This window comes from Rana temporaria, chromosome 1 (genome assembly GCF_905171775.1).
Source record: "Rana temporaria chromosome 1, aRanTem1.1, whole genome shotgun sequence".
NCBI classification, from domain to species: domain Eukaryota; kingdom Metazoa; phylum Chordata; class Amphibia; order Anura; family Ranidae; genus Rana; species Rana temporaria.
Window position 1 is genome coordinate 586,290,462 of NC_053489.1, and position 19,893 is coordinate 586,310,354.

At 47.5% G+C, this 19,893-nt stretch overlaps 1 protein-coding gene across 3 annotated transcripts in view; it reads right to left on the reverse strand.

Annotated features, from left to right (window-relative positions):
• TMEM33 (transmembrane protein 33) overlaps window positions 1–5,292 on the reverse strand; it is a 47,063-nt gene extending 41,771 nt beyond the window's left edge. The window contains exon 1 of one of the 3 annotated variants that reach the window (XM_040335030.1): window positions 5,185–5,292. The gene's annotated coding sequence lies outside the window, so the exon portion shown is untranslated. Of the gene's footprint in view, window positions 1–2,574; window positions 2,594–5,184 lie in introns of those variants that run through there. The other 2 variants (XM_040335031.1, XM_040335032.1) reach the window with 2 other exon arrangements.
• Between the last annotated feature and the right edge of the window lie 14,601 nt (window positions 5,293–19,893).

The following is a 19,893-nucleotide window of genomic DNA, read 5'->3' on the forward strand; positions in this document are numbered from 1 at the left end:
CGCGGGAGAAGCCGGGAGGACACCACCGAAGCTGCAGACGGACGCCGGACCAGACGAGGAGGACACCACCGAAGCCGCAGACGGACCCGACGAGGAGGACACCACCGAAAGCCACAGACGGACCCGACGAGGAGGACACCACTGAAGCCGCAGACGGACGCCGGACCCGACGAGGAGGACACCACCGAAGCCGTAGACGGATGCCGGACCCGACGAGGAGGACACCACCGAAGCCGCAGACGGACGCCAGACCCGACGAGGAGGACACCACCGAAGCCGCAGACGGACGCCGGACCCGACGAGGCCGCCGCGCAAGACACCCAAACTGTAAGTACTAAAATGATTTTTTTTTTTTACAGGAATGCGGGTCCACATTAGGGGTGCGCGCTAAACCACGATAAATACGGTATTTGGATGATTTTTGGGTGTTCAGTGATGTGCTCTTCAGGAGATGGTTTGGGACAGGATCGAATGCTTTTGGCCCCATAGACTTTTCACAAGTTTTTTTTTTTTAAGGAAATCCCATTGACGTCTATGAGATCAAAAATGCCCAAATCTGCATGAAAATAAGCTCCATTACTTTTTCGCATCAGTTGTGAAAAGGCGCATTACAAACAACGGGAATTTTGATGTTGAGCGTTTTGTAGCTTCGAGCTACAAAATACACAGGTGAATGGAGCCTTATGCGGCGTACACACGATCGGACATTCCGACAACAAAACAGTGGGTTTCCCTTCCCCCCCCCCCCCGACGGATGTTTGCTCACAGCACAACACTATGACAAGCCGAGAAAAATTCAGTTCAATGATTGAGTCTAATTGATTCCGAGCATGCGTAGGATTTTTGTGCGTCGGAATTGCCTACAGACGATCAGAATTTCCGACCAAAGAACTTTTGTTGTCAGAAAAATTGAGAACCAGCTCTCAAACATTTGTTGTCGAAAATTCCGACAGCAAATGTCCGATGGAGCCTACACACGGTCGGAATTTCCGACCAAAAGCTCACATCGAACATTTGTTGTCAGAAATTCCTGCCCGTGTACCTGGCATTTGTCTGGGTTCACACATATGTGAATTGGATGCGGTTTCTCTGCATCCAATTCACATGACAGGCGAGTGTGACCGGCTGTCAATGGACCCGGTTCACCCAGGTCCGGGGCGGCCGCAGTCCGTATTCAAAAAGGGTGCTGTGCATCATTGGGTCCGATTCAGGCAAAAGTTCAGACCCGATTTGCACCTGAACCAGTGAACAGGGACGCACCAGACCCCATGCACGAAACCGCAGCCGCACATATGTGTGAACCCGGCCAAACAAGACTTTTCCCTTCTACATTAATTGGGGGCCTATTCTGCCTATAGACCACGTTATGATCGCAAGATGCCTTTTTAGGTTCTCACGCACTATGCCTTATCCAGAAAAAATATATAATTAGGGTCAGTGTCAAGGGCTGGTTTACACTAGCATGGCTCTCTGAAGAGTGATCTGCAGTGCATTGATTTTCAGATGGTATTTGACAGACGGTGAGGAGACGTTATATGTTGCCCTGACACGGCCTGTTTTAACCCAGGAATAGTGGTATGGTCCCATTAACTTGAATGGGTTTCGTTCTGTGGGCAGTTCTGACAGGGGGTACAATTTTTGCTGATTCGTACATACCTGTTCGCTGCTTTTACAGCTGAAAGTGTTACTAAACCCAGGACTCTGCATTCACTATATCTGGTCTCCCACAGTACACTGAACATGGAAATGCAATTATTTTAGTAAATATAAACTGCTAAATGCCTTTTCTCATCAACAGTATATAGCAGTGGCTGCTGCTCCATACATGCGGGGCGCAGGAACGCTTAGAATCCAATGTTTTTGTTTTTTTTAAAGCACGTGATTAGAGCATGAGGATCTAATTGGCATCAAAAAAAGGGTGAGCTTGTGGCGCGGTGCCCATCCACTTGTGTGACAATAGCAAATTAATATTTGCTATTGTCTTCCTGCTTCTCCTCCCGGCCAATCAGGAAGCGGGAGGAGCGCGATTGGCCAAGAGAAGCAATTGTATTGGGCAGTACCAGTTGTGGGGAGGATGCACGGAAATCCGGAAGATGGCCACCGTCATCAGCTTTGCATCCATCATCTCTGCATCGCAGCCAGGAGCAGGCGTAAGCACCACCCATGGGGAAGGGGGGGTTGGTTGTGGGGTTTGGGGTCAGGTGGTCTGTTTGCACCCCCCCCCCTCCCCCAGCTGGAGCACCAGCCACCACTGGTATATTGCAGTCTTATGACTTCTAGCAGTGTTCAGCCAAAAGCCCTGGTTAAAGCTTGAAGGAGGAGTTTTCACTCTGCTCTGACTGTCCTTTAAGGCTGCATGACCCCTGACCCTCTGTCTGGACAGTGCCGATTGGCCCTGTGCTGATCACATGCACCCTCCCGCCCATCAGCACAGCCCCATCAGTGTAGGAGGAAGATACCTTACTTAAAAAAAATTATAACAGAAACAAAGAAAAATATATTTTTACCCCCCAAAACGTATTTTTTTCCCCCTTTAACCACTTCAGCCCCAGAAAAATGTACCCCCTTCCTTACCAGAGCACTTTTTGCGATTCGGCACTGCGTCGCTTTAACTGACAATTGCGCGGTTATGCGACGTGGCTCCCAAACAAAATTGGCGTCCTTTTTTTCCCACAAATAGAGCTTTCTTTTGGTTGTATTTGATCACCTCTGCGGTTTTTATTTTTTGCGCTATAAACAAAAATAGAGTGACAATTTTTAAAAAAAAGGGAATATTTTTTACTTTTTGCTATAATAAATATCCCCAAAAAAATCTATAAAAAAAAACGAAGATTTTCCACAGTTTAGGCCGATACATATTCTTCTACATATTTTTAGCAAAAAAAACAAAAAAAACGCAATAAGCATATATTGATTGGTTTGCACAAAAGTTATAGCATCTACTAAATAGGGGATATATTTATTGCATTTTTATCTACTAGTAATGGCGGCGATCTGCGATTTTTATTGTGACCGTGACATTGTGACGGACATATCGGACACTTTTGACACATTTTTGGGACCATTTACATTTATACAGCGAACAGTGCTATAAATCTGCACTGATTACTGTGTAAATGTGACTGGCAGGGAAGGGGTTAACACTAGGGGGCGCTGAAGGGGTTACGTAAGTTCCCTAGTGAGTGATTCTAACTGTAGGGGGGAGGGGACTCACAAGGGGAGGGGACCGATGTGTGTTCCTCTGTACTGGGAACACACATCGGTCTCCTCACCGCTGACAGGACATGGATCTGTGTGTTTACACACACACAGATCCACAGTCCTGCCGTGATTGCGGGCAATCGCGGGTGCCTGATGGACATCGCGGCTGCCAGGCGGACGCAAAGGGGCCTGAGCAATGCCGCGCGCCCCCTAGATGGCCAGGAAGCCCAGGACATCATATGACGTCCACCCAGGATGGGAGATCCCATCTGTGGATGTCATTTGACGATGGACAGGATGTGAAGAGGTTAAACAAAAAAAAAAAAAACCCAGTGGTGATTAAATGCCACCAAAGGAAATCTCTATCAGTCTCAAAACATTTTTATAAAAACGTCATATGGGTACAGTGTTGCATGACCGCACACTTGTCATTCAAAGCTTACAATTGTCCTGGACAGGAAGGGGTTTAAGTGCCCGGTACTGAAATGGTTAAAGCTGTACGCACAACTAGGCAGCGCATTATTTGCCCGCGGTTTTTGGAAAGCCGCTAAAAGAACAGAAAAACATGCAATGCGCTTGCAGAGCCATTAATTTTTATTGGAACCCCAAATTCTGGTAGCAGTCCCTCGATTTTTACACGCACAAAACACGCAAAAAAAAAAAAAAGGTACTTTGACGCTTTTTTCATACATAACAAAGCCCATTCACATAAACTAAAAATAACATAAAAACGATGGGTTGCACAGGTGTGAATGGGGCAGGTTTCAGGTCACTAAGATTGGCTGTGTGGCAGGGACAATGGTCTGGCGGTAAACTCTGCTCTGTGACACTTATCAGTAGTGGCGGCCCGTCCATTAGGGGCTCCGCTCCCCTGATCTATGCGCCCGGCCCCTAATCTACATGCAGGGCCCCAGACGCATGGATTTCAATGTTTTTTTTTTTTTTAAGCACATGATTACGGCCCGAGGATCCAATTGGCTTAACAAAAAAAAAAGGGGTGGGCTTGGGGCGCAGAGCACTGTGCCCTGAGCCCACCCAGTTGTGTGACAATAGCGAACATTCTCTATTGCCTTCCTGATTCTCCTCCTGGCCAATCAGGGAGTGGATTTGCAGAGAGAAGTGATCATATTGGCCACCGAGGAGACGCAGGAAGGAGCCTAAGCTGCCCGCGATCTCGAAGGGGTAAGTGCAGGGGCTGGGGGGCCGACGAGTGAGCAATTGGGGAGGGGGTTTGACTTATTGACCAAATGGGGGGGGGGGAGGAGTGTAGCATGGAGCACCAGCCACCACTGCTCATCAGCACTGAACGCGGAGGCTCATGCACACACACGGCACACATCGGCCATCTTTGCCTTGCGGGAAGCAACAAAAGTGGTGAATTCAGGTGCTGCCCTGTGTGTGTATAGATTCTATATAGATAGAGAGAGATTTCCACACACATACAGAGGTGATTTGTCTCCCCATAATATAGAGGCTCTGCTGGGATCTGTAGTCCCCTCTCTTGTTATCAGTCTATACTTGGACTTGTAGTGGGGGGGGGGGGGCTGTATGGCACCCCATGATATGTAATGGCAGCTTCCTCATAGGTACTGTATTATGACACAGCCAGGCATCTAGCATTTTCAGAAGCAGTTCCCCAATGACGGCCCCCATCCTTCTCTATAGATGGACTGATCCTTTAGGTGACTTGGGGGGGCACATAAGATTGTCGCCCACATACACACAGAGACTGAACCTGTCATGAGATGTGGCGACCACACAGGTGTCAGAAGCTCCTCCTTCTCCTCCCCTCATTCTGGCTGTACGGCCTTAGAAGCCAACCACTAGGACTGACACTGCAGTACTATGAACCCCTCGTCCTCCATTCATTCTGCATGAGGCCTACCACACGTCCCTAGCAACGCAGCCTTGGTTACCGGCTACTCCAGCTGTCCTCCCCCCTCATACACACCGTACACACCCCCGACACCGTACCGGCCTCACCTCACCCTGCTCCCCGCACCGGACTGTCACCTCTTCCGGCGGCTCGTCACTTCCACCAATGGAACGGAGGACGGGGCGTGGTCAGGAGGCGCCAGTATGACAAGGAGGCGGGGCCTGCCTCGTGTACGTCACGTTGATGGACAGCAGGAATTGTGCAATGGCGGAGGAGGGGGCTGTTCTGGAATATTCTGTGTGGTGAGGAGGATGGCAGGTGCCCTGTGATGATGACTGAGGGGAGGCTGGTTCTGGGCGGAGTACACAGCGAGCAGGTCCGCTCCTGGTGTGATCACTCCTTTATAAATAATGGAGGCTGAAGAGTTCTATCATCTCTACCATTATACACATAGGAGGACAGCACATCCCTGGGAGGACTGAGGCAGGTCCCCCCTCTGTCCTGTAGGTGGTGCTGTGCCTTTTTACAGGTGGACTGGAGTCTGTTAGGCCCCTTTCATATATGAGGACCGTTTGTCTATTTATCATCCATCCGTTGACGGATGAAAAATGGACATCAATGCATCTCTATGGAAAAAGCGGATGATTGTCCTTTTAAATCCGCTTCCGTAAACATCCCTTTTTTAGGAATGGATCAAAGCCCTATTTTTCTTCCATTAAAGCAAGTTGTATTGTCCGCATGCACATTTTTACCTGTACAGTTTAGGAGATAATATTGAATTTGCAGGTAGCCGCTGATGTCAGCGCCGCACGTGCTCTGAAGGTCTGGCGGATGCTACCGGACCTTGCCGGAAAGAGGACGTCATCCCGGCTTTGGCCACAAACGCAGAGGGAACATGTCAGCTCCTTCAGCAGTGACTGACCGGGAGGCAATGCTGGCGCTTTGTTCTAAGGTAAGTATTTCATAATGAGCTAGTATATGGTGCTTAGCAGAAACCAAGGGGGGCAGATTCAGATAGAGATACGACGGCGTATCTCCTGATACGCCGTTGTATCTCTGAGTTCAGTCGGTCGTATCTATGCGCCTGATTCATAGAATCAGGTTCCGCATAGATATCCCTAAGGCCCCATACACACGATAGAATCCATCCGCTGAAAAATCCCAGCGAATGGGTTTCAGCGGATAGATCCTAGGGTGTGTACACTCCAGCGGATCTTTTTCCGCGGATATTTATCCCCTGGGATGGATTCCAGCAGATAAATATTTGCTGACATGCTAAACAAATCTATCCGCTGGAATCCATCCCAACGGATGGATCCGCTGGTCTGTATAGACTCACCGGATCCATCCGTCCGAAGGGATCCCCCGCATGCGTCGTAATGATTCGACGCATGCGTGGAATTCCTTATATGACAGCGTCGCGCACGTCGCCGCGTCATAATCGCGGCGACGGCGCGACACGTCATCGCCAGAGGATTTCGGCGTGGATTTCAATGCGATGGTGAGTACACTCAATCGCATGGAAATCCGCACAAATCCTCGAGAGTGTATGGGGCCTAAGATCCGACAGGTGTAAGTGACTTACACCGTCGGATCTTAGGCTGCAATTCCAGGCCGGCTGCTAGGTGGCGTTTTGTTTTTTTTACGCAACGAATATGCAAATGAGGATTTCCACCGATTTAGAAACGAACGACTGCCCGGCGCATTTTTTTTACGTTTTTTGCGTTCGGCTTTTTCCGGCGTATAGTTACCCCTGCTATGTGAGGGGTATCCTATGTTAAGTATGGCCGTCGTTCCCGCGCCGAGTTTTGAAATTTTACGCCGTTTGCGTAAGTCGATTCAGAAAAGAGCTGGACGTAAGTTACGCTCACGTCAAAACCAACGACGTCCTTGCCACGTCATTTGGAGCAATGCACGCTTGGAATGTTTACGGACGGCGCATGCGCTGTTCGTTCGGCGCGGGGACGCGCCTGATTTAAATTTTACACGCCCCCTAGCCGCGGAATTTGAATTCCGCCGGGGGATTTACGATACGCTGCCGCAACTTTAGAGGCAAGTGCTTTCTGAATAAAGCACTCTCCTCAAAAACTTGCGGCGGCGTAACGTAAATCAGATAGGTTACGCGGATCTAAAGATCCGCTGACCTATCTGAATCTGGCCCAGGATCTCCATCTTCCCCTCTGAAAGAACAGCGATTACCTTGTTTACACTAGGGAATGATTGGCAGGTGTCGGCAAACATCGGGTCTGCCGGAGTGGTTTGCTGGTGGTGTGCATGCGCACACCCGACCCGTAAATGGAAATTACGTACAGATACGTGATTTCATGCTAAAAGGCCTCCCTCCCGCAGTATATGTACGTGGGGCGGTCCAGAAGCGGTTAACTTACAATTGCGCGGTCGTGCAATGCTGTACCCAAATACATTTTATGTCCTTTTTTTCCTAAAAAAGGAGCTTTCTTTTGGTGGTATTTTTATTGTTTGCGCTATAAACAAAAAAGACCGCTCATTTAGAAAAAAAAAATTGTTTTACTTTGTGCTATAAAATACATTAAAAAAAAAAGTGAAGAATCAAATTTCTTCATCAGCTTAGGCCAATTTGTATTCTGCTACATGTTTTTGGTAAAACAAATCCTAATAAGTTTATAGTGATTGGTTTATGCAAAAGTTATAGCATCTAAAATACTAATACTTTGGGATATATTTTTTTCTCTTGCTAGTAATGGCGACGTTCAGCGACTTCTAGCGGGACTGCGATATTGCGACAGACATTCTGACGAGTTTGACACTTTTTCGGGAACCAGTGACACCAATACAGTAATCAGTGCTAAAAAATATGCACTGTCACTGTACTAATGACACTGGCAGTAAAGGGGTTAACATCTAGGGCGGTGTGCTACTGTGTTCTGTGTGTGCTATTTTTACTAAGCAATGTGCTGCTTTTTACTTCCTGCTTTGTAGGGAGAAAAAGCAGCAGATTGCTGCTGTCAGAATTTGTTTACCTACACAGGGATCTCTTCGCTAATTACCAAAGCTGATCGCCGGCACCCGACAATCAAAGGCCATTTGATTTGTTCCTGCTGCAGCAAGCTGGGGACCCTATACCCAGGCAATTCGGGTCACGTACTAGGTACGTGATCCAGCGCAGGGCGGCCGCCCTGCCCTTGGTATATATGTGGTGGGCAGTCGTAAAGTGGTTCAAAAAAACGCATTGGACAAAAAGTTGGTTTTTGCATGGAAAAACTGATGTCAACTTAATTCAGTTTTTTTGCTTTGAAAAACATGAACTGGTGAAAGGAATGGTTCACATGTGTGAAAGGGCCTTAGGGCCCTTTCACACGTACGGACCGTATGTCCGCATTTTCATCCGTCCGTTGCGGATGAAAACGGGACATACATGGGTCCCTATGTGATTACGGGTGTCAGCGGATGACCATCCGCTGACACCCGTCATTGTCCGCCTCCGCAAAGATCCGCATTTGCGGACGGAAGAAAATCCTATTTTTCTTCCGTCTCCTGGATCGGATGAACACGGACATATGGTCCGTGTTCATCCGATCCCCCATAGGGGAGAGCGGAGGAAAGACAGGGCGGTCCCTGCACAGTGTGCGGGGACCGCCCTGCCAGCTCAGCGGGGATTTTACGGAGGATCCCCGCTGAGCTTTTGCGGACACACGGAGCGGATCATTACTGATCCGCCCGTGTGAAAGGGCCCTTAGGGGAATTGTCCACTTGTTCGTTTCTCAGGAAGGTCAGCTGTCCAATTGGACACTATGTTCTCTCAAGATTTTCGGCAGCCATCTTGGTGTGGCACTCTATATAAAAGGGTGACCCATGTCATTTGAGCATGCCTAGAGCAAGTGGTAGATCAAGGACAGAGACTCCGCTTGCTAGGGAAAGCCTATAACACAGGGAAAGGTTCCTGGCAAAGTAGGGTCTGAACAGGGACACCTGCCTTGAAAAAACATCCCGGTACTCAGATTAAGAAATGCTCTACAGCATTACAGTACTGTCCCGGTGCACCGCCAACTGCAACCCCTCCAGCAGAAGCCATCCTCCAGTAATACAGGTCCAAGCCTGCTAACACTTTTCAACTTTGGACTTGGCTATTGGCAAGTGCATGTGAAGGAGGGGGATCAAGAAAATCCTCCAGGACTGTATAGCCGCGTACATATGACCATTTTTAATGTCCTAGAAAAAAATGTGTTTTTCTCGACGTGATCCTTGTCAAGCCTGCCTTGCATACACACGATCGTGAAAAAAAAAAATGCTTGAGCAAAGAGCAGTGACGTACAACACGTACAACGGCACTATAAAGGGGAAGTTCCATTCAGAAGGCGCCACCCTTTGGGTAGCTTTTGCTGATTTCATGTTAGTAAAAGTTTGGTGAGAGACGATTCGCGCTTTTCAGTCTTCGTGCTTTTCAGTCTGTTACAGCGTGATGAATGTGCTATCTCCATTACGAACACTAGTTTTACCAGAACGAGTGCTCTCGTCTCATAACTTGCTTCTGAGCATGCACGTTTTTTTCCCGTCGTTAAAGCCTACACACGACCGTTCTTCACGACGTGAAAACGACAACGTGACAAATTAGAGCATGTTCTAAATTTTTAATGCCCATTTTTCACGTCGAGAAAAATGCTCTGGAGCCTACGCACGATCGTTTTTAAAGACCAATTTAAAAAATTGCATTTTTCACGTCATGAAAAACGGTTGTGTGTACGCAGGATATGAGTTTAATCGACTGCCCTTTGGCCTAATGAATGCCATTAGTACTTGTAGCTAGGGATGAGCTTTGTGTTCCGGTCGAACGTCTGTTCGACTCGAACACGTCTGTTCGTCGAAATTTGAACAAAACGGGTCGTTCGCGCCAAATTCGAGTGACGCACCACGGCCCATAATTCACTGCGGCATTGCGCGCTGATGATTGGCCAAGCATACACTATGACCCGCATGCTTGGCCAATCACAGCGCGAAAAAAAGTGTATAGTTTGCACCTAAACGTACTTGGTGTTTACTGCACTTGTGCTGTATAGTTTGCACCTAAACGTACTTGGGGGCAGATTCACAAAGCATTTACGCCGGCGCGTAAAGTGTAAATATGCGCCGGCGTATCTATACGCCGTATCCCCAAAACGAGATACGCCTGAAAACCAGCTTTTTCCGACCGACGTAATCTTTCTACACCAAATCATCAGACCCACCCAGGAGGACCTGCGGATGAAGGCAATGCGTGATCCTCCTGTCTTTTCCCTTCCAGGTGACGCGGCATATGCACTTGGGCCCCATCTCATGACTCCATTCCGGAATCCCCAAACCCCAGGAGAGGAAAGATACAATGAAGCACACATACGTACCCGTGCAGTGGTGGAACGCACCTTTGGCCTCCTGAAGTCCCGTTTCCGATGTCTGGATAAGTCTGGGGGTACCCGGTTGTATTCCCCAAACTTCTGTGTGCCAGATCATCGGGGGAAGGTTGTATGCTGCACAACTTTGCCGTGAGAAGGTGCCTGGAGATTGCCATACGTGATGACCTGACCCCCGAACCCCAGAATCCCCCCCTGACCGAGGGTACCCCATCTTCTAAGGGAGCAGCAGTCAGGAGAAGCCTGGCAGAAGGCATCTTTGCACGTTAAACACACACATTAATCATGGCACAATGAAAATGCATGCATGCACACCACTGTGGTCCCTAGCACACACACCCCACATCCTCATCCAATTGGATTAGACCAAAATACACTGCACGGTACTAGGGAGCAGCAACGCCACACCAAGGCTCCAATTATGTCACTGGACATTCATACACCTTTCACACGGACCTGGGATCACTTCTCCCTTGTCCTGGGGAACCCTTCTCCACCAAAAATGAGGGTGACACCCCTTTTCCGGCAGGAATGTCACCCCCACAATCATACATCATTCACAAACATAAAACAAATCATAATCACATTAAAAACGAAATAATAAACATAAAACACTGACTAAACAAAAAGACAAACACCTAACGCCCCTGGCGTGACCCCCACCTGGGGCGGCCACGGCCCCGGCTCCTCAGGGGAGACTCATGGGGGGGGGGAATCAGGAGCATCCCCTGGTCTCTGCCCACCTGACGGCCTGCCCTCCAAGGCCACGGCAATGCGCGTGAGCGCCACATTCATGGTTGCCATGTTGGCCTGGACAGCCTGGGTCAGGGCACGCAGATCCTCACCCACACCTGCTGTGGCGGTCTGCAGGTCATTAAAACAGTTTATGACAGCCAGGGTGTTGTATGACATGTCCTGCACATTTTCTTTCATGGAGGCCAGGCTCTCCTCCATGCGGCCCAAAGTCAGGGTGACCTGACCCAGATGGCAGGTCTGACGGGCCTGGTCCCTCCTCAGGTTTTCCGGCAGAACCTTGGCCACACCCCTGGTCTTGCGTGTCGCCTTCCTGCCTCCAGAGGAGGCTTGTGGCCTGGCAGTAGGGGAGACCCTTGGGGGGAGCCCTGTTGGGGGAGGAGTGGGAGGGGCTACCCCTGGTGGAGGCCTGACTGCTGCCAGCCACAGGGGGAACCTCCTCCAAATGGAGAAGTACCTCATTGGTACTCAGCACCTCCTCCTCCTCAACCTCCTCATGGGGTGAGCTGCGGCCACTCCCCTGCACAGAGGACTCCGGGCTTTCCTGGGTGTCTTCATCAGCCTGATGTCCAGGGGATGGTGCAGACTGGCCAGATGGCCGAGCACCCTCCTGCACATCTGTGGATGACACAAAACACAGATTGGAGGATCCACACACTTGTCACATTTTCCCTTCCCCCCCCCCACACATGCTACACACCAGATAGAAAATATAAAAAACACTTACCTGTCCTCACGGCCTCCTCATTGGAGTCAAAGCCAGGCAGCCCCTCCACTTGCTGCCTGTGGAAGCACTGGGCCACTGCACGCTCCTCAGCAGTCAGCCGGATGGTGCAAGGTGGTCCCCCTCCAGTGCACCTGGCATGAGCTGTTAGCTTTGCCAGCTTCCCACGGACCAGGCGCCTCAGATCATTGATCTTTTTTTGGATCCCACTGAGGCTCCTGGTCTTACCCCCCAAGGCATTTACATCATCAACGATGTTCTGCAGGATCTGCCACTTCCTGGCCGGGGTGATGTCCCGACTCTCAGGGCCATGCAAAAACCGCCCATGTAGGGTAATGGCCCTGGTCAGAATCTCCTTCTCCCACAGAGAGAAGTTCAACTTCCTCTTCTTGGTTGTCATCTCTGCACCAAACACCCAGCACAAACACTCAGCACAAACAAACAAGAAATAAAAAAACAAACACGAAATACAAAAACCAAGAACAAACAAGAAATACAAAAAACAAACAAGAAATACAAACACCAAGAACACTCTAATAACACTCTCCAATAAGACTCTCCAACAACACACCAACACAAACCAACACACAGCAACAGACAACAGAACAAAAGCACCTTGCTTCAGGAAGGGAAACAATTGGATGTACTTTTGCAATGGAAGGGCGTATGTGTGGGCCTATTTATGCACTGGGCGTATCTCACTAAGTACGCCTGGCCTAGTTCCAATCTCACTGATTACGCTGGGCCGAGTTCTGAGCATGCGCAGAGAGGCGCTGATCATTGTCTGCGTCATGCGCGCATGCGCAGTCCGGCCGGCCCTTCATTTGCATGGGGTCACGGCTCATTTCAATGGAACACACCCACTTCCTTCCCACTTTCAATTACCCCACCTTACGCCTCCTAATTTACGTTACGCCGGCGCATATTTGAACGCAAATACTCTGTGGATACGTTACTTGCGTCTCTAAGTTAAGCCGGCGTAACATAACTGAGATGCGTTACGCCGGTCTATATATGCGCCGATGTACGTGAATCTGCCCCTTGGTGTTTACCAAGGGGCAAGGTACAGTAGTGTTGGAGGTTGTTCCGCCACTAGGCCTCCAAACCACTACTACTGGTTGTGACACACCTCTCTCCTCCACCCCCTCCTCTTCTTCTTCCTCTGTGACCTCTTCCTGTGCTGATGTGTCCTCGGAACAATAGCAATTTGGCCAAATTGAATTTAGACGCTGAGCATGTGGATGGCTGGGACTTAACGTATTTTTACAGTTCAGCATCTGCGGTAGGGAAATTTGCCTGCTAAAATCAACTGATGTACTGCTAGCAGATTGGCTGCAAGTACTTGTGACACCTATTGCTATACCTTCATTCCTCTCAGTGCAGGTTTTTGAGAGGACTGGAGATAAAGTAGAATTTGAGATCCCAGATGAGGCGCAAGGAGAAGTCTGTCTTTTTCTATGATGTGGGTCTTTCAGGTGCTGCTGCCAACAGACTGCATGGCAAGTCGTCATATGTCTGGTCAAGCATGTGGTGGCCCAGCGGCTGCTGTTCTGGCCACCCTTGATTGGCTTCAGAGATAGGTTGCAAACAGTAATAGTGCGATCTGCTGCACACGTTTCGAAAAAGGCCCACACCAAGGAACTTCTAAAAGTCAGCGGGGAGTCAGCAGCGCCCTGCACCTGTAGAGCTCTGTGGTGTGTTGCAATAGGGTGGCTGCCCTTAAGCTGACCCCTGGAGCACATCCTGCTTCATGGGAGTTGTGACTTCACCTCCTCACTTTCCTCCTTTCTTCTCTCAAGCACCCAAGTATGGTCAGTGACCTCATCATCCCCTCCCTCCTTGTCACTGGAGCAAACTTGGCAGTATGCTGCAGCTTGGGGAACATGACTGCCAGTTTCTTGTCCTTCTGTTACACCCTCTCTAGGTTCAAGTTACTCCCTTCATCTGCCTGGGAACCAACATCGGAGCCTTCAAATTGCTGCGCATCCTCCATCAGCATGTAACCGACACTGTAGTCAAATAATTCTTGGGACTTCTCCGTGCATGATGGTGGGGCTATGGAAGGAGTAACTGTGGACAAGGAGCCTGTGCAATTGGCCAATTTGGCAGCTGTGTTGGAAGGCAGACTACTAAGAGCCTGGGTGACAGAGGACGAGGACGGCTTTGTTATCCACTCCACCAACTCTTCTGCATGTTGTGGCTCAATTACACGACCAGCAGCAGAAAAAAAGGAAAAGCGTGCCCCAAGGCCACCTGCAGAAGATGCACCAAGAAGTCAAGAAGGAAACATCAATATAAATATTCTACAATCAACAAAATTTACACTGGGCCCAATCACCACTGATACCACTAAAAGCATCATCGGAAGCCTCCGAGACAGTTCATCACTAAACGACATTATTCCCACAAAACTTCTGAAAGAATGTTCCGACATCTTGGCACCCACGATCACACACCTTATAAATCAATCATTTAAAGAAGGTATGGTTCCGACCTCCCTCAAGCAAGGTATAATCAAACCCCTCCTAAAGAAACCCAACCTCGACCCCAAAGACACAAACCATCGCCGACCTGTAACCAGCCTTAACGTCTTCTCCAAGATCATTGAAAAAGGAGTAGTACAACAGCTACAACTCCATTTGGACACCCACAAACTACTGGACCCACTACAATCGGGTTTCCGCCCAGGGCATGGGATGGAAATGGCACTTCTCAAAATATGGGATGATGCCCTCGAAGCAGCAGACGATGGAGAATCGTGGTGCTGCTGGACCTTATGCCGCGTACACACATTCATTTTTCGGGTTGTAAAAAACAAAGTTTTTTGAAAATGTAATTTAAAACGATCGTGTGTGCGCTTCAGAGCATTTTTCAGGTTCACGACGTTTTAAACATTGTCGTTTTTCGGGTTGTAAAAAATGATCGTGTGTGGGCTTTAATGACGTGAAAAACCCGCGCATGCTCAGAAGCAAGTTATGAGACGGGAGCGCTCGTTCTGGTAAAACTAGCGTTCGTAATGGAGTAAGCACATTCATCACACATTCCCTCCAGACGTGGTTCTGGCCAGCTCAGTAGATCGCTTTAAGAAAGGCCTGGATTCTTTCCTAAATGTACATAATATAACTGAGTACTAAGGGCCAGATTCACATAGAATTGCGGCCGTGTAACGTAACCCGTTTACGTTACACCGCCGCAAGTTTTCAGTGTAAGTGCCTGATCCACAAAGCACTTAACCGTAAACTTGCGGCGGTGTATCGTAAACACGTCCGGCACAAGCCCGCCCAATTCAAATGGGGCAGGTACCATTTAAATTAGGCACGCTCCCGCGCCGGACGTACTGCGCATGCTCAGTTTTGAAATTCCCGTCGTGCTTTGCGCGATGTGACGCCATTTTTTAGAACGGCGACGTGTGTAGCGTCCATTCGTATTCCCGGACGTCTTACGCCAAAACAAAAAAAAATAGAAATTCGACCCGGGAACGACGGCCATACTTTAACATGGCTCGACTAAAGTTAAGCCATGTTAAAGCAGGTGTAAATTTGCGACGGGAAAAAATTACTAGCGACGACGTAACGACGGGAAAAAAACTTTGTGGATCGCCGTAAATCCTCATTTGCATACCCGACGCAGGAATACGACGCAAACTCCCCCCAGCGGCGGCCGAAGTATTGCATCCTAAGATCCGATGGTGTAAGTCAATTACGCAAAAAGGAGAAGAGATCGCGCTAATAAATGATATGTGAACATAAATGTGAAAAAGTTCAAATAAGTAGTCAGTCCCGCCACAAAGGCAAATTCGTATCAACAATCTCCCAGGTGATAAACTCAATCCACAAAGGAAAAGTTCTTGACAGAAAAGGTCCTCCACCAACGATATAAAAGCCTCTTACCGGATAAAATTGATCTCCAAATTATAAGAGATCAAATACCGCATGATAAGAGGCAAAGATGGATGATATCCCAAAGACAGCCACAGCGCTGGAATCCTGATAACTCTGTCCTTACAATAGGTATATGCACTCGATGGATTGTCCAGGGGTATGCAAAACAGAAAGGACTCACATAGCGTAAAACTGTCTGTTTTATTGGTAAATTAAAAGAAAATTGCACTTACATAAGTCAGCAAGTGTGGAGCATATAAAAAACAAGCCGGGCAGCTTGATACACAGCCCGTATCCAGGTAGAAGATGCGCGGTGACGTCAGAACGCCGCCTCCCTACGTTTATATAAATTTTGTTTTTTCTTCCAATCCGGTTCTCCCGTTTTTGGTTGCCCTTACTTGGCTATGGTCTCCCCTTCGATTAGATCTAGCTTTCCATTAGTTAAGATGTCCGATGGATGATCGGATGTTTCGCCACATCCGACGTCTGCTGTATTTATGCGGTGATTCAGAACGCCGCCTGTATCCCGTGACCAAGTCCTGTCGTGACGAAACGTAGGGAGGAGGTGTTCTGACATCACCGCGCATCTTCTACCCGGATACGGGCTGTGTATCAAGCTGGCCGGCTTGTTTTTTATATGCTCCACACTTGCTGACTTATGTAAGTGCAATTTTCTTTTAATTTACCAATAAAACAGACAGTTTTACGCTATGTGAGTCCTTTCTGTTTTGCATACCCCTGGACAATCCATCGAGTGCATATACCTATTGTAAGGACAGAGTTATCAGGATTCCAGCGCTGTGGCTGTCTTTGGGATATCATCCATCTTTGCCTCTTATCATGCGGTATTTGATCTCTTATAATTTGGAGATCAATTTTATCCGGTAAGAGGCTTTTATATCGTTGGTGGAGGACCTTTTCTGTCAAGAACTTTTCCTTTGTGGATTGAGTTTATCACCTGGGAGATTGTTGATACGAATTTGCCTTTGTGGCGGGACTGACTACTTATTTGAACTTTTTCACATTTATGTTCACATATCATTTATTAGCGCAATCTCTTCTCCTTTTTGCATTATTGTTTGTGTGGTATAACACTTTTTGATCGCTGCTTTTTTCACTTTAACAAGCGCAATATTTTTTTATACATTGTAAGTCAATTACACCTGTCGGATCTTAGGGATATCTATGCGGAACTGATTCTATGAATCAGCCGCATAGATACGACAGGAGATACGACGGTGTATCAGGAGATACGCCGTCGTATCTCCTCTGTGAATCTGGCCCTAAGATTTGTAGGTAAAGTTGATCCAGGGTAAATCCGATTGCCTCTCGGGGGATCATGAAGGGATTTTTTCCCCTGCTGTAGCAAATTGGATCATGCTCTGCTGGTTTTTTTTGCCTTCCTCTGGATCAACTGTGGGTATGGAGTTGGGTGTATGGGATTGTACTGTGTGTTTTTTATTTTGTTTGTTTATTTTTTTGTGGTTGAACTGGATGGACTTGTGTCTTTTTTCAACCTGACTAACTATGTAACTATGTAACTATCACGCTGTAACAGACAGAAAAGCGCGAATCGTCTTTCACTAACACAAAATCAGCTAAAGCAGCCCAAAGGGTGGCGTCATCTGAATGGAACTTCCCCTTTATAGTGCCGTTGTACGCAGGGCCGCCATCAGGGGGGTACAGGCAGTACAGCTGTAAGGGGTCCGGAGGCCCACAGGGCCCCAGATGGCAACCCCCCTTTTTTTATTTTTATTTTTAGGGGTCCGGAGGTCCCCAGGGGCCCGGATGACAACCCCCTTTTTTTTATAAAATTGTATTTATTTTTTTATATTTTTTTTATTTCTTTTATTTTTTTTATTTTATATATATATATATATATATATATATATATATATATATATATATATATATATATATATAATTATTAAAGGGCTCAGAGGTCCCCAGGGCCCCGGATGGCAACCCCCCTTTTTTTATAAAAAAAAATATTTATTTTTATATTATTTTATTTCTTTTTTTTTCTTTTTAGTTCTTTTTTTTATATATATATATATTTTCATTAAAGGGCTCCGAGGTCCCCAGGGCCCCATGTGGCAAACCCCTTTTATTTTTTTTTATAAATGTTTATTTTTTTTATTTTTTTTATATATATAAAAACAAAAATAAATATATATATATATATATATATATATATATATATATATATATATATATATATATATATATTTTAAAGGGCCCAGAGGCCACTACTGCTTCCAGCAAACAGTTCTAGTCGCCACTCTAGCCAGAGTGGGTATTGCTCACCCGGATAGGTCCCTCTCACTGGCCTAGCAGCCGGGATGGCGCATGAAGTAAAGTACAGTCTCTGCCACAGACCTTCCTTTATAAGGAGACACTTTGGTCCGGAATCCTCTGCCACAGGATTCAGCACCCGGATCTCTCCAGCTTAGCTTTGGTAGAACTTTTAGACCCCACAGGCGACACTATCAAGCCTCTCGGTGTGCGGTGCAACCTTCGATGAAATTTCCAGGCCTTCTCCCAAGGTACCAGTCTCTTGCATGGTCCTCTCCAGGATAGGTCCTCACCTGGCTTCCTTCATCAAGTGGCTTCCTCCCGCAGGACGGACAGCACAGGATCACCTTTTGCAAGGCAGGCCCCAGCCAGACTACTGGGCCTACAAACGAAAACACAGTCCCGGGCCAACGTGGTCCCGGAACCAGGATTCAGGACACGCACCTCAGGCCAGGCGGGCCACGAGGTGCGTGAGACGACAGACCGACGACCTCCCCTAATGGCGTCTGTCCCTTAAGTACCCCTCCCCGGCATGCACAGCGAGCAACCACTCCCACTGATTCGCTGCCGAGGGGGACACTCCATGCACCTTGACCCTGCTGCTGCCACCCTTGGCCTGGGGTGGTAATAACACCCCCAGGCAAACAATGGTGGATACTCCCAGCTCAGTCACGGCTGGAACGGAGGCTAAATTGCCCCTAATCACTTTTATCTGAGCCAAATAACAGCTCAGACCCCACTAAATTTAAAACAGTGCCTATTCAACATATATATATATATATACTAGATTGACTCTGTATATACATACACAGTATATGACTGTGTGTATATATATATATATATATATATATATGTATATATATATCAAATACACTGCAAAAAAACTAACCTGCCTGCCTAATCTAGCTCAATCTATCTCTGTACACAGTCACACACTATACACCTTATGTAGTGTGGGGCATGGACTTAGTACCCCCAATCATAAGACACTAATGCACTGCGATTTCGCAGTGCATTATAGGGCGTTCCGCGATGCTTGAATTTCCAGCGACTGCCCCATATTATTTGCGGGCGAACGGCAAACACCCGATGTTCGAGTCGAGCTTACAATTGTCTCGAAATTGGAGCGCATCTCTACCCCTGACATAGGTAAATGTGTCCTGTAGTTCAGAAGGGGAGGACTGATAACATTGCTTGGGATTTCAGTAAAGGCAGAGCTGTCAGCTCAGGAAAATTAGGTGCTCACTGGATTTCTGGCAAATAAGATCTTTTTCTGTATTTGCAGGGCTTTCAAAGAGACAAACCATGAGGAAATGTGCATGTTGATGAACTGAATATGTTTGTTTATTTTTCTATATTTTTGCCCAGACATACACTTTTATTATACTGTATTTAGATGCTATTGAGTTAAACTTCTAACAGGTTTTATATCATTTAGGGACACTAGCCATCTCTGCCAAGATCTCTGTTATCGTGTTCCTGAGCCTGTATGTGCCTGACATATCTCAGGGGTCTCACACTTTTCATTGGTTATTTTTATACTGGTGCTATGGAGAATGCTGTAAGAGCATCATCTCCATGGTATAAAGAAGAGAGGTTGGAGCTTTGGGAGGTACTAAAGCCCCCAAGACTTGTAAGATGCATGTTAGTGGATTTATCCGCTAGCATCAGCTCATTTCTGATTACAAAAGGCACACAACAAATATCGCTTCTCAATGATGTCACTAGTTAAACGGCTATATTATCTACAGCTTCCAGTTGTTATGCAGCAGGGCCATGTAATGATTTTTGTAGCTTATT